This window comes from Hyla sarda, unplaced genomic scaffold (assembly GCF_029499605.1).
Source record: "Hyla sarda isolate aHylSar1 unplaced genomic scaffold, aHylSar1.hap1 scaffold_3565, whole genome shotgun sequence".
NCBI classification, from domain to species: domain Eukaryota; kingdom Metazoa; phylum Chordata; class Amphibia; order Anura; family Hylidae; genus Hyla; species Hyla sarda.
This window is the reverse complement of record NW_026610334.1, coordinates 1-12,356: the sequence shown is the minus strand read 5'-3', so window position 1 is coordinate 12,356 and position 12,356 is coordinate 1. Positions and strand designations below refer to the sequence as shown.

The 12,356-nt window shown below is 45.9% G+C and overlaps 5 non-coding genes across 5 annotated transcripts; all 5 read left to right on the top strand.

The window, feature by feature from the left end:
* The first annotated feature begins 2,011 nt into the window (after positions 1–2,011).
* Positions 2,012–2,202, top strand: LOC130331769 (U2 spliceosomal RNA). Its single transcript, XR_008874585.1, has one exon. It is a non-coding gene; the product is annotated as a U2 spliceosomal RNA (small nuclear RNA).
* Positions 2,203–4,290: 2,088 nt separating this feature from the next.
* On the top strand, positions 4,291–4,481 carry LOC130331768 (U2 spliceosomal RNA). Its single transcript, XR_008874584.1, has one exon. It is a non-coding gene; the product is annotated as a U2 spliceosomal RNA (small nuclear RNA).
* Positions 4,482–6,574: 2,093 nt separating this feature from the next.
* Positions 6,575–6,765, top strand: LOC130331767 (U2 spliceosomal RNA). Its single transcript, XR_008874583.1, has one exon. It is a non-coding gene; the product is annotated as a U2 spliceosomal RNA (small nuclear RNA).
* A 2,086-nt stretch (positions 6,766–8,851) lies between these two features.
* Positions 8,852–9,042, top strand: LOC130331766 (U2 spliceosomal RNA). The gene has a single exon (XR_008874582.1). It is a non-coding gene; the product is annotated as a U2 spliceosomal RNA (small nuclear RNA).
* Positions 9,043–11,130: 2,088 nt separating this feature from the next.
* LOC130331765 (U2 spliceosomal RNA) lies at positions 11,131–11,321 on the top strand. Its single transcript, XR_008874581.1, has one exon. It is a non-coding gene; the product is annotated as a U2 spliceosomal RNA (small nuclear RNA).
* The last annotated feature ends 1,035 nt before the right edge of the window (positions 11,322–12,356 follow it).

The window sequence follows — 12,356 nt, the reverse complement described above, 5'->3', positions numbered from 1 at the left end:
TGCTGCTGCTGCTGCAGCCAAAAAACAAAAGGTGGTGCTGCTGCTGCTTCTGCTGCTTCTGCTTCTGCTTGTGTCTGGCCGCTGTTGGAGCGTCCAGGCACAGGACTTCTGCTGCTGCTGACTAAATGGCCTCCTTAATTGGATCATTTGAGTAGCCAGCACACCTGTGCAGGTAGGGCATGACATGATAGGCAGCTGCCTTGATAGCGGGTGGGTGCTGAATGTTCCTAATTGACAAAATAAGATTAATGCTTATGAAGAAATATAAAATCTCATCCCTTCCCCAATATCGCGCCACACCCCTACCCCTTAATTCCCTGGTTGAACTTGATGGACATATGTCTTTTTTCGACCGTACTAACTATGTAACTATGTAACATAAACATGGGGGGGGTCTCCTGGCTGTTCACACAGGTGTGTCATTGCTGTACATTGACCATGCATTGCTTCTGTGGTATTGCAAAGGCAAAGACAAATGCTTCCAGCCATCCATTGCACTAATGGATTGGTCATCAGCTGGCTGTCTATGTCCCGCATCAATATAGACCAAAGTACAGAGGGTTAGGCTATGCTATTGTGCACCTACCTGATGCATCAGAAGGTGCGAGGCCCTTGCTAAATTCTGTGCACAGACTTTGAGATCTATACTTTAGACTGTATCTAAACCTGCTCCAACATGGACTGACATTCTGGCCTACTTTCAGCCGATGCGACTTGTCTGTCGCTGAACAGTCGCTTTTTATGTATTCAGCACCTATGTATAATGTTGTAAAAATGCTCTAGAAGCTAAAGTCGCAGAAATGTCACACATATTTGGCCTGCAACTTTCTGTGCGACAAATTCAGACAGGAAAAATCAGTATAAATCCTTAGAAAATTATCCCCCAGTGTCTCCATCTGCTGGCGGTATTGAATAAGCATTGCTGCACTGATGGGGTATGCATTAGACGAAAAAAAAGAAGAAAAAGAAGAATAATACGCCCAGAAAAGAGGCGAAAAGGAGAAAAACGTAAAAAAACGTGAAAAAAAAGTAAGAGGAAGAGAAGGGAAAAAAAGGTGGAAATGGGTTTAAAAGTGATTTCGGCGGAGAATATATATATATATATATATATATATATATATATATATATATATATATACGCGCACACACACACATATATATAAACGTATTCTCCGTTGAGATATTGCAGCCGCTGCTGTGTCCAGGCCCAGGAGCCTTAGCACTGTGCTGTGATGTCACTCAATTCCACTGACATCACTAGGTGTAAACAACATCTCTCCTTTGCTGTGTATGTGACTATGGAGCTGTTTGGTGATGTCGTCTATTATGGCCTTCATAGAAGCAACAGGAGATTGTTGCATCCATCTAGAACCCTCAGAACTACAGTGCTATGATGTCACTCACTTCCACAGGCCTTGCAGAGTGTAAACAACAACAACCCAGCTTTGTTGTGTATGTAACCATAGGGATTTGTGATGTCACCTAGAACCTTCACAGCAGCGACAGCTTTATGAGGAGCATCAGCACTGCTCTGCCTGAGCAGAACCATCACCGCCATAGGTTGTCAAATAACCCGGATTTAACCCACACAGGTAAGTCCAATGGGGTGCAGGCATGTCCTCTATGCTTACAGCTTCCCGTGGGTGTTGGTTTGATACCGTTTGGGGACAGCCAAGGAGGCATCTGCAGGCAACAAAGGTAGGTGTGTGCTTGTGTGTGTGTTTCCTATGCAGATCCTAAGCCCAGTGTCACATGCAAGTAGGAGGAGTAAGAAGGGTTCCTGGCAAATCCGGGTTATGGATTGCATTTAAAAAGGCCCCGTGGGAGTGCAATGGGCCCCTGTCTTGCTGCTTAGCAATAATGGTATGGGTTTAGGTTCTGCTGTGTGTACTGGTGGTTGACTGCCCCCCAGCCCAGAGTGTGCATGGAAAATTGTCTGGCAGCCTCCCTGACAGCAAGCAGTGATAGTGCCCATGAAGGGGACCTTGTTGGGCCCGCCCCTTTCACGGTTATCGCTTCTCGGCCTTTTGGCTAAGATCAAGTGTAGTATCTGTTCTTATCAGTTTAATATCTGATACGTCCCCTATCTGGGGACCATATATTAAATGGATTTTTGAGAACGGGGGCCGATTTCGAAGCTTGCTTCCGTCGCCCTATGCATTGACCCGATATGGCAGTATCTTCGGGTACAGTGCACCACCCCCTTACAGGGTTAAAAAGAAAGATTCCTACTTTCATTGCTACCTGCTTGCTGGCTAGCCAGCTAGCCAGCCCTGTGGGCCTTGCTGCTGCTGCTGCAGCCAAAAAACAAAAGGTGGTGCTGCTGCTGCTTCTGCTGCTTCTGCTTCTGCTTGTGTCTGGCCGCTGTTGGAGCGTCCAGGCACAGGACTTCTGCTGCTGCTGACTAAATGGCCTCCTTAATTGGATCATTTGAGTAGCCAGCACACCTGTGCAGGTAGGGCATGACATGATAGGCAGCTGCCTTGATAGCGGGTGGGTGCTGAATGTTCCTAATTGACAAAATAAGATTAATGCTTATGAAGAAATATAAAATCTCATCCCTTCCCCAATATCGCGCCACACCCCTACCCCTTAATTCCCTGGTTGAACTTGATGGACATATGTCTTTTTTCGACCGTACTAACTATGTAACTATGTAACATAACATGGGGGGGGTCTCCTGGCTGTTCACACAGGTGTGTCATTGCTGTACATTGACCATGCATTGCTTCTGTGGTATTGCAAAGGCAAAGACAAATGCTTCCAGCCATCCATTGCACTAATGGATTGGTCATCAGCTGGCTGTCTATGTCCCGCATCAATATAGACCAAAGTACAGAGGGTTAGGCTATGCTATTGTGCACCTACCTGATGCATCAGAAGGTGCGAGGCCCTTGCTAAATTCTGTGCACAGACTTTGAGATCTATACTTTAGACTGTATCTAAACCTGCTCCAACATGGACTGACATTCTGGCCTACTTTCAGCCGATGCGACTTGTCTGTCGCTGAACAGTCGCTTTTTATGTATTCAGCACCTATGTATAATGTTGTAAAAATGCTCTAGAAGCTAAAGTCGCAGAAATGTCACACATATTTGGCCTGCAACTTTCTGTGCGACAAATTCAGACAGGAAAAATCAGTATAAATCCTTAGAAAATTATCCCCCAGTGTCTCCATCTGCTGGCGGTATTGAATAAGCATTGCTGCACTGATGGGGTATGCATTAGACGGAAAAAAAGAAGAAAAAGAAGAATAATACGCCCAGAAAAGAGGCGAAAAGGAGAAAAACGTAAAAAAACGTGAAAAAAAAGTAAGAGGAAGAGAAGGGAAAAAAAGGTGGAAATGGGTTTAAAAGTGATTTCGGCGGAGAAATATATATATATATATATATATATATATATATATATATATATATACGCGCACACACACACATATATATAAACGTATTCTCCGTTGAGATATTGCAGCCGCTGCTGTGTCCAGGCCCAGGAGCCTTAGCACTGTGCTGTGATGTCACTCAATACCACTGACATCACTAGGTGTAAACAACATCTCTCCTTTGCTGTGTATGTGACTATGGAGCTGTTTGGTGATGTCGTCTATTATGGCCTTCATAGAAGCAACAGGAGATTGTTGCATCCATCTAGAACCCTCAGAACTACAGTGCTATGATGTCACTCACTTCCACAGGCCTTGCAGAGTGTAAACAACAACAACCCAGCTTTGTTGTGTATGTAACCATAGGGATTTGTGATGTCACCTAGAACCTTCACAGCAGCGACAGCTTTATGAGGAGCATCAGCACTGCTCTGCCTGAGCAGAACCATCACCGCCATAGGTTGTCAAATAACCCGGATTTAACCCACACAGGTAAGTCCAATGGGGTGCAGGCATGTCCTCTATGCTTACAGCTTCCCGTGGGTGTTGGTTTGATACCGTTTGGGGACAGCCAAGGAGGCATCTGCAGGCAACAAAGGTAGGTGTGTGCTTGTGTGTGTGTTTCCTATGCAGATCCTAAGCCCAGTGTCACATGCAAGTAGGAGGAGTAAGAAGGGTTCCTGGCAAATCCGGGTTATGGATTGCATTTAAAAAGGCCCCGTGGGAGTGCAATGGGCCCCTGTCTTGCTGCTTAGCAATAATGGTATGGGTTTAGGTTCTGCTGTGTGTACTGGTGGTTGACTGCCCCCCAGCCCAGAGTGTGCATGGAAAATTGTCTGGCAGCCTCCCTGACAGCAAGCAGTGATAGTGCCCATGAAGGGGACCTTGTTGGGCCCGCCCCTTTCACGGTTATCGCTTCTCGGCCTTTTGGCTAAGATCAAGTGTAGTATCTGTTCTTATCAGTTTAATATCTGATACGTCCCCTATCTGGGGACCATATATTAAATGGATTTTTGAGAACGGGGGCCGATTTCGAAGCTTGCTTCCGTCGCCCTATGCATTGACCCGATATGGCAGTATCTTCGGGTACAGTGCACCACCCCCTTACAGGGTTAAAAAGAAAGATTCCTACTTTCATTGCTACCTGCTTGCTGGCTAGCCAGCTAGCCAGCCCTGTGGGCCTTGCTGCTGCTGCTGCTGCAGCCAAAAAACAAAAGGTGGTGCTGCTGCTGCTTCTGCTGCTTCTGCTTCTGCTTGTGTCTGGCCGCTGTTGGAGCGTCCAGGCACAGGACTTCTGCTGCTGCTGACTAAATGGCCTCCTTAATTGGATCATTTGAGTAGCCAGCACACCTGTGCAGGTAGGGCATGACATGATAGGCAGCTGCCTTGATAGCGGGTGGGTGCTGAATGTTCCTAATTGACAAAATAAGATTAATGCTTATGAAGAAATATAAAATCTCATCCCTTCCCCAATATCGCGCCACACCCCTACCCCTTAATTCCCTGGTTGAACTTGATGGACATATGTCTTTTTTCGACCGTACTAACTATGTAACTATGTAACATAACATGGGGGGGGTCTCCTGGCTGTTCACACAGGTGTGTCATTGCTGTACATTGACCATGCATTGCTTCTGTGGTATTGCAAAGGCAAAGACAAATGCTTCCAGCCATCCATTGCACTAATGGATTGGTCATCAGCTGGCTGTCTATGTCCCGCATCAATATAGACCAAAGTACAGAGGGTTAGGCTATGCTATTGTGCACCTACCTGATGCATCAGAAGGTGCGAGGCCCTTGCTAAATTCTGTGCACAGACTTTGAGATCTATACTTTAGACTGTATCTAAACCTGCTCCAACATGGACTGACATTCTGGCCTACTTTCAGCCGATGCGACTTGTCTGTCGCTGAACAGTCGCTTTTTATGTATTCAGCACCTATGTATAATGTTGTAAAAATGCTCTAGAAGCTAAAGTCGCAGAAATGTCACACATATTTGGCCTGCAACTTTCTGTGCGACAAATTCAGACAGGAAAAATCAGTATAAATCCTTAGAAAATTATCCCCCAGTGTCTCCATCTGCTGGCGGTATTGAATAAGCATTGCTGCACTGATGGGGTATGCATTAGACGAAAAAAAAGAAGAAAAAGAAGAATAATACGCCCAGAAAAGAGGCGAAAAGGAGAAAAACGTAAAAAAACGTGAAAAAAAAGTAAGAGGAAGAGAAGGGAAAAAAAGGTGGAAATGGGTTTAAAAGTGATTTCGGCGGAGAAATATATATATATATATATATATATATATATATATATATATATATATACGCGCACACACACACATATATATAAACGTATTCTCCGTTGAGATATTGCAGCCGCTGCTGTGTCCAGGCCCAGGAGCCTTAGCACTGTGCTGTGATGTCACTCAATTCCACTGACATCACTAGGTGTAAACAACATCTCTCCTTTGCTGTGTATGTGACTATGGAGCTGTTTGGTGATGTCGTCTATTATGGCCTTCATAGAAGCAACAGGAGATTGTTGCATCCATCTAGAACCCTCAGAACTACAGTGCTATGATGTCACTCACTTCCACAGGCCTTGCAGAGTGTAAACAACAACAACCCAGCTTTGTTGTGTATGTAACCATAGGGATTTGTGATGTCACCTAGAACCTTCACAGCAGCGACAGCTTTATGAGGAGCATCAGCACTGCTCTGCCTGAGCAGAACCATCACCGCCATAGGTTGTCAAATAACCCGGATTTAACCCACACAGGTAAGTCCAATGGGGTGCAGGCATGTCCTCTATGCTTACAGCTTCCCGTGGGTGTTGGTTTGATACCGTTTGGGGACAGCCAAGGAGGCATCTGCAGGCAACAAAGGTAGGTGTGTGCTTGTGTGTGTGTTTCCTATGCAGATCCTAAGCCCAGTGTCACATGCAAGTAGGAGGAGTAAGAAGGGTTCCTGGCAAATCCGGGTTATGGATTGCATTTAAAAAGGCCCCGTGGGAGTGCAATGGGCCCCTGTCTTGCTGCTTAGCAATAATGGTATGGGTTTAGGTTCTGCTGTGTGTACTGGTGGTTGACTGCCCCCCAGCCCAGAGTGTGCATGGAAAATTGTCTGGCAGCCTCCCTGACAGCAAGCAGTGATAGTGCCCATGAAGGGGACCTTGTTGGGCCCGCCCCTTTCACGGTTATCGCTTCTCGGCCTTTTGGCTAAGATCAAGTGTAGTATCTGTTCTTATCAGTTTAATATCTGATACGTCCCCTATCTGGGGACCATATATTAAATGGATTTTTGAGAACGGGGGCCGATTTCGAAGCTTGCTTCCGTCGCCCTATGCATTGACCCGATATGGCAGTATCTTCGGGTACAGTGCACCACCCCCTTACAGGGTTAAAAAGAAAGATTCCTACTTTCATTGCTACCTGCTTGCTGGCTAGCCAGCTAGCCAGCCCTGTGGGCCTTGCTGCTGCTGCTGCAGCCAAAAAACAAAAGGTGGTGCTGCTGCTGCTTCTGCTGCTTCTGCTTCTGCTTGTGTCTGGCCGCTGTTGGAGCGTCCAGGCACAGGACTTCTGCTGCTGCTGACTAAATGGCCTCCTTAATTGGATCATTTGAGTAGCCAGCACACCTGTGCAGGTAGGGCATGACATGATAGGCAGCTGCCTTGATAGCGGGTGGGTGCTGAATGTTCCTAATTGACAAAATAAGATTAATGCTTATGAAGAAATATAAAATCTCATCCCTTCCCCAATATCGCGCCACACCCCTACCCCTTAATTCCCTGGTTGAACTTGATGGACATATGTCTTTTTTCGACCGTACTAACTATGTAACTATGTAACATAACATGGGGGGGGTCTCCTGGCTGTTCACACAGGTGTGTCATTGCTGTACATTGACCATGCATTGCTTCTGTGGTATTGCAAAGGCAAAGACAAATGCTTCCAGCCATCCATTGCACTAATGGATTGGTCATCAGCTGGCTGTCTATGTCCCGCATCAATATAGACCAAAGTACAGAGGGTTAGGCTATGCTATTGTGCACCTACCTGATGCATCAGAAGGTGCGAGGCCCTTGCTAAATTCTGTGCACAGACTTTGAGATCTATACTTTAGACTGTATCTAAACCTGCTCCAACATGGACTGACATTCTGGCCTACTTTCAGCCGATGCGACTTGTCTGTCGCTGAACAGTCGCTTTTTATGTATTCAGCACCTATGTATAATGTTGTAAAAATGCTCTAGAAGCTAAAGTCGCAGAAATGTCACACATATTTGGCCTGCAACTTTCTGTGCGACAAATTCAGACAGGAAAAATCAGTATAAATCCTTAGAAAATTATCCCCCAGTGTCTCCATCTGCTGGCGGTATTGAATAAGCATTGCTGCACTGATGGGGTATGCATTAGACGGAAAAAAAGAAGAAAAAGAAGAATAATACGCCCAGAAAAGAGGCGAAAAGGAGAAAAACGTAAAAAAACGTGAAAAAAAAGTAAGAGGAAGAGAAGGGAAAAAAAGGTGGAAATGGGTTTAAAAGTGATTTCGGCGGAGAAATATATATATATATATATATATATATATATATATATATATATACGCGCACACACACACATATATATAAACGTATTCTCCGTTGAGATATTGCAGCCGCTGCTGTGTCCAGGCCCAGGAGCCTTAGCACTGTGCTGTGATGTCACTCAATACCACTGACATCACTAGGTGTAAACAACATCTCTCCTTTGCTGTGTATGTGACTATGGAGCTGTTTGGTGATGTCGTCTATTATGGCCTTCATAGAAGCAACAGGAGATTGTTGCATCCATCTAGAACCCTCAGAACTACAGTGCTATGATGTCACTCACTTCCACAGGCCTTGCAGAGTGTAAACAACAACAACCCAGCTTTGTTGTGTATGTAACCATAGGGATTTGTGATGTCACCTAGAACCTTCACAGCAGCGACAGCTTTATGAGGAGCATCAGCACTGCTCTGCCTGAGCAGAACCATCACCGCCATAGGTTGTCAAATAACCCGGATTTAACCCACACAGGTAAGTCCAATGGGGTGCAGGCATGTCCTCTATGCTTACAGCTTCCCGTGGGTGTTGGTTTGATACCGTTTGGGGACAGCCAAGGAGGCATCTGCAGGCAACAAAGGTAGGTGTGTGCTTGTGTGTGTGTTTCCTATGCAGATCCTAAGCCCAGTGTCACATGCAAGTAGGAGGAGTAAGAAGGGTTCCTGGCAAATCCGGGTTATGGATTGCATTTAAAAAGGCCCCGTGGGAGTGCAATGGGCCCCTGTCTTGCTGCTTAGCAATAATGGTATGGGTTTAGGTTCTGCTGTGTGTACTGGTGGTTGACTGCCCCCCAGCCCAGAGTGTGCATGGAAAATTGTCTGGCAGCCTCCCTGACAGCAAGCAGTGATAGTGCCCATGAAGGGGACCTTGTTGGGCCCGCCCCTTTCACGGTTATCGCTTCTCGGCCTTTTGGCTAAGATCAAGTGTAGTATCTGTTCTTATCAGTTTAATATCTGATACGTCCCCTATCTGGGGACCATATATTAAATGGATTTTTGAGAACGGGGGCCGATTTCGAAGCTTGCTTCCGTCGCCCTATGCATTGACCCGATATGGCAGTATCTTCGGGTACAGTGCACCACCCCCTTACAGGGTTAAAAAGAAAGATTCCTACTTTCATTGCTACCTGCTTGCTGGCTAGCCAGCTAGCCAGCCCTGTGGGCCTTGCTGCTGCTGCTGCAGCCAAAAAACAAAAGGTGGTGCTGCTGCTGCTTCTGCTGCTTCTGCTTCTGCTTGTGTCTGGCCGCTGTTGGAGCGTCCAGGCACAGGACTTCTGCTGCTGCTGACTAAATGGCCTCCTTAATTGGATCATTTGAGTAGCCAGCACACCTGTGCAGGTAGGGCATGACATGATAGGCAGCTGCCTTGATAGCGGGTGGGTGCTGAATGTTCCTAATTGACAAAATAAGATTAATGCTTATGAAGAAATATAAAATCTCATCCCTTCCCCAATATCGCGCCACACCCCTACCCCTTAATTCCCTGGTTGAACTTGATGGACATATGTCTTTTTTCGACCGTACTAACTATGTAACTATGTAACATAACATGGGGGGGGTCTCCTGGCTGTTCACACAGGTGTGTCATTGCTGTACATTGACCATGCATTGCTTCTGTGGTATTGCAAAGGCAAAGACAAATGCTTCCAGCCATCCATTGCACTAATGGATTGGTCATCAGCTGGCTGTCTATGTCCCGCATCAATATAGACCAAAGTACAGAGGGTTAGGCTATGCTATTGTGCACCTACCTGATGCATCAGAAGGTGCGAGGCCCTTGCTAAATTCTGTGCACAGACTTTGAGATCTATACTTTAGACTGTATCTAAACCTGCTCCAACATGGACTGACATTCTGGCCTACTTTCAGCCGATGCGACTTGTCTGTCGCTGAACAGTCGCTTTTTATGTATTCAGCACCTATGTATAATGTTGTAAAAATGCTCTAGAAGCTAAAGTCGCAGAAATGTCACACATATTTGGCCTGCAACTTTCTGTGCGACAAATTCAGACAGGAAAAATCAGTATAAATCCTTAGAAAATTATCCCCCAGTGTCTCCATCTGCTGGCGGTATTGAATAAGCATTGCTGCACTGATGGGGTATGCATTAGACGAAAAAAAAGAAGAAAAAGAAGAATAATACGCCCAGAAAAGAGGCGAAAAGGAGAAAAACGTAAAAAAACGTGAAAAAAAAGTAAGAGGAAGAGAAGGGAAAAAAAGGTGGAAATGGGTTTAAAAGTGATTTCGGCGGAGAAATATATATATATATATATATATATATATATATATATATATATATACGCGCACACACACACATATATATAAACGTATTCTCCGTTGAGATATTGCAGCCGCTGCTGTGTCCAGGCCCAGGAGCCTTAGCACTGTGCTGTGATGTCACTCAATACCACTGACATCACTAGGTGTAAACAACATCTCTCCTTTGCTGTGTATGTGACTATGGAGCTGTTTGGTGATGTCGTCTATTATGGCCTTCATAGAAGCAACAGGAGATTGTTGCATCCATCTAGAACCCTCAGAACTACAGTGCTATGATGTCACTCACTTCCACAGGCCTTGCAGAGTGTAAACAACAACAACCCAGCTTTGTTGTGTATGTAACCATAGGGATTTGTGATGTCACCTAGAACCTTCACAGCAGCGACAGCTTTATGAGGAGCATCAGCACTGCTCTGCCTGAGCAGAACCATCACCGCCATAGGTTGTCAAATAACCCGGATTTAACCCACACAGGTAAGTCCAATGGGGTGCAGGCATGTCCTCTATGCTTACAGCTTCCCGTGGGTGTTGGTTTGATACCGTTTGGGGACAGCCAAGGAGGCATCTGCAGGCAACAAAGGTAGGTGTGTGCTTGTGTGTGTGTTTCCTATGCAGATCCTAAGCCCAGTGTCACATGCAAGTAGGAGGAGTAAGAAGGGTTCCTGGCAAATCCGGGTTATGGATTGCATTTAAAAAGGCCCCGTGGGAGTGCAATGGGCCCCTGTCTTGCTGCTTAGCAATAATGGTATGGGTTTAGGTTCTGCTGTGTGTACTGGTGGTTGACTGCCCCCCAGCCCAGAGTGTGCATGGAAAATTGTCTGGCAGCCTCCCTGACAGCAAGCAGTGATAGTGCCCATGAAGGGGACCTTGTTGGGCCCGCCCCTTTCACGGTTATCGCTTCTCGGCCTTTTGGCTAAGATCAAGTGTAGTATCTGTTCTTATCAGTTTAATATCTGATACGTCCCCTATCTGGGGACCATATATTAAATGGATTTTTGAGAACGGGGGCCGATTTCGAAGCTTGCTTCCGTCGCCCTATGCATTGACCCGATATGGCAGTATCTTCGGGTACAGTGCACCACCCCCTTACAGGGTTAAAAAGAAAGATTCCTACTTTCATTGCTACCTGCTTGCTGGCTAGCCAGCTAGCCAGCCCTGTGGGCCTTGCTGCTGCTGCTGCTGCAGCCAAAAAACAAAAGGTGGTGCTGCTGCTGCTTCTGCTGCTTCTGCTTCTGCTTGTGTCTGGCCGCTGTTGGAGCGTCCAGGCACAGGACTTCTGCTGCTGCTGACTAAATGGCCTCCTTAATTGGATCATTTGAGTAGCCAGCACACCTGTGCAGGTAGGGCATGACATGATAGGCAGCTGCCTTGATAGCGGGTGGGTGCTGAATGTTCCTAATTGACAAAATAAGATTAATGCTTATGAAGAAATATAAAATCTCATCCCTTCCCCAATATCGCGCCACACCCCTACCCCTTAATTCCCTGGTTGAACTTGATGGACATATGTCTTTTTTCGACCGTACTAACTATGTAACTATGTAACATAACATGGGGGGGGTCTCCTGGCTGTTCACACAGGTGTGTCATTGCTGTACATTGACCATGCATTGCTTCTGTGGTATTGCAAAGGCAAAGACAAATGCTTCCAGCCATCCATTGCACTAATGGATTGGTCATCAGCTGGCTGTCTATGTCCCGCATCAATATAGACCAAAGTACAGAGGGTTAGGCTATGCTATTGTGCACCTACCTGATGCATCAGAAGGTGCGAGGCCCTTGCTAAATTCTGTGCACAGACTTTGAGATCTATACTTTAGACTGTATCTAAACCTGCTCCAACATGGACTGACATTCTGGCCTACTTTCAGCCGATGCGACTTGTCTGTCGCTGAACAGTCGCTTTTTATGTATTCAGCACCTATGTATAATGTTGTAAAAATGCTCTAGAAGCTAAAGTCGCAGAAATGTCACACATATTTGGCCTGCAACTTTCTGTGCGACAAATTCAGACAGGAAAAATCAGTATAAATCCTTAGAAAATTATCCCCCAGTGTCTCCATCTGCTGGCGGTATTGAATAAGCATTGCTGCACTGATGGGGTATGCATTAGACGAAA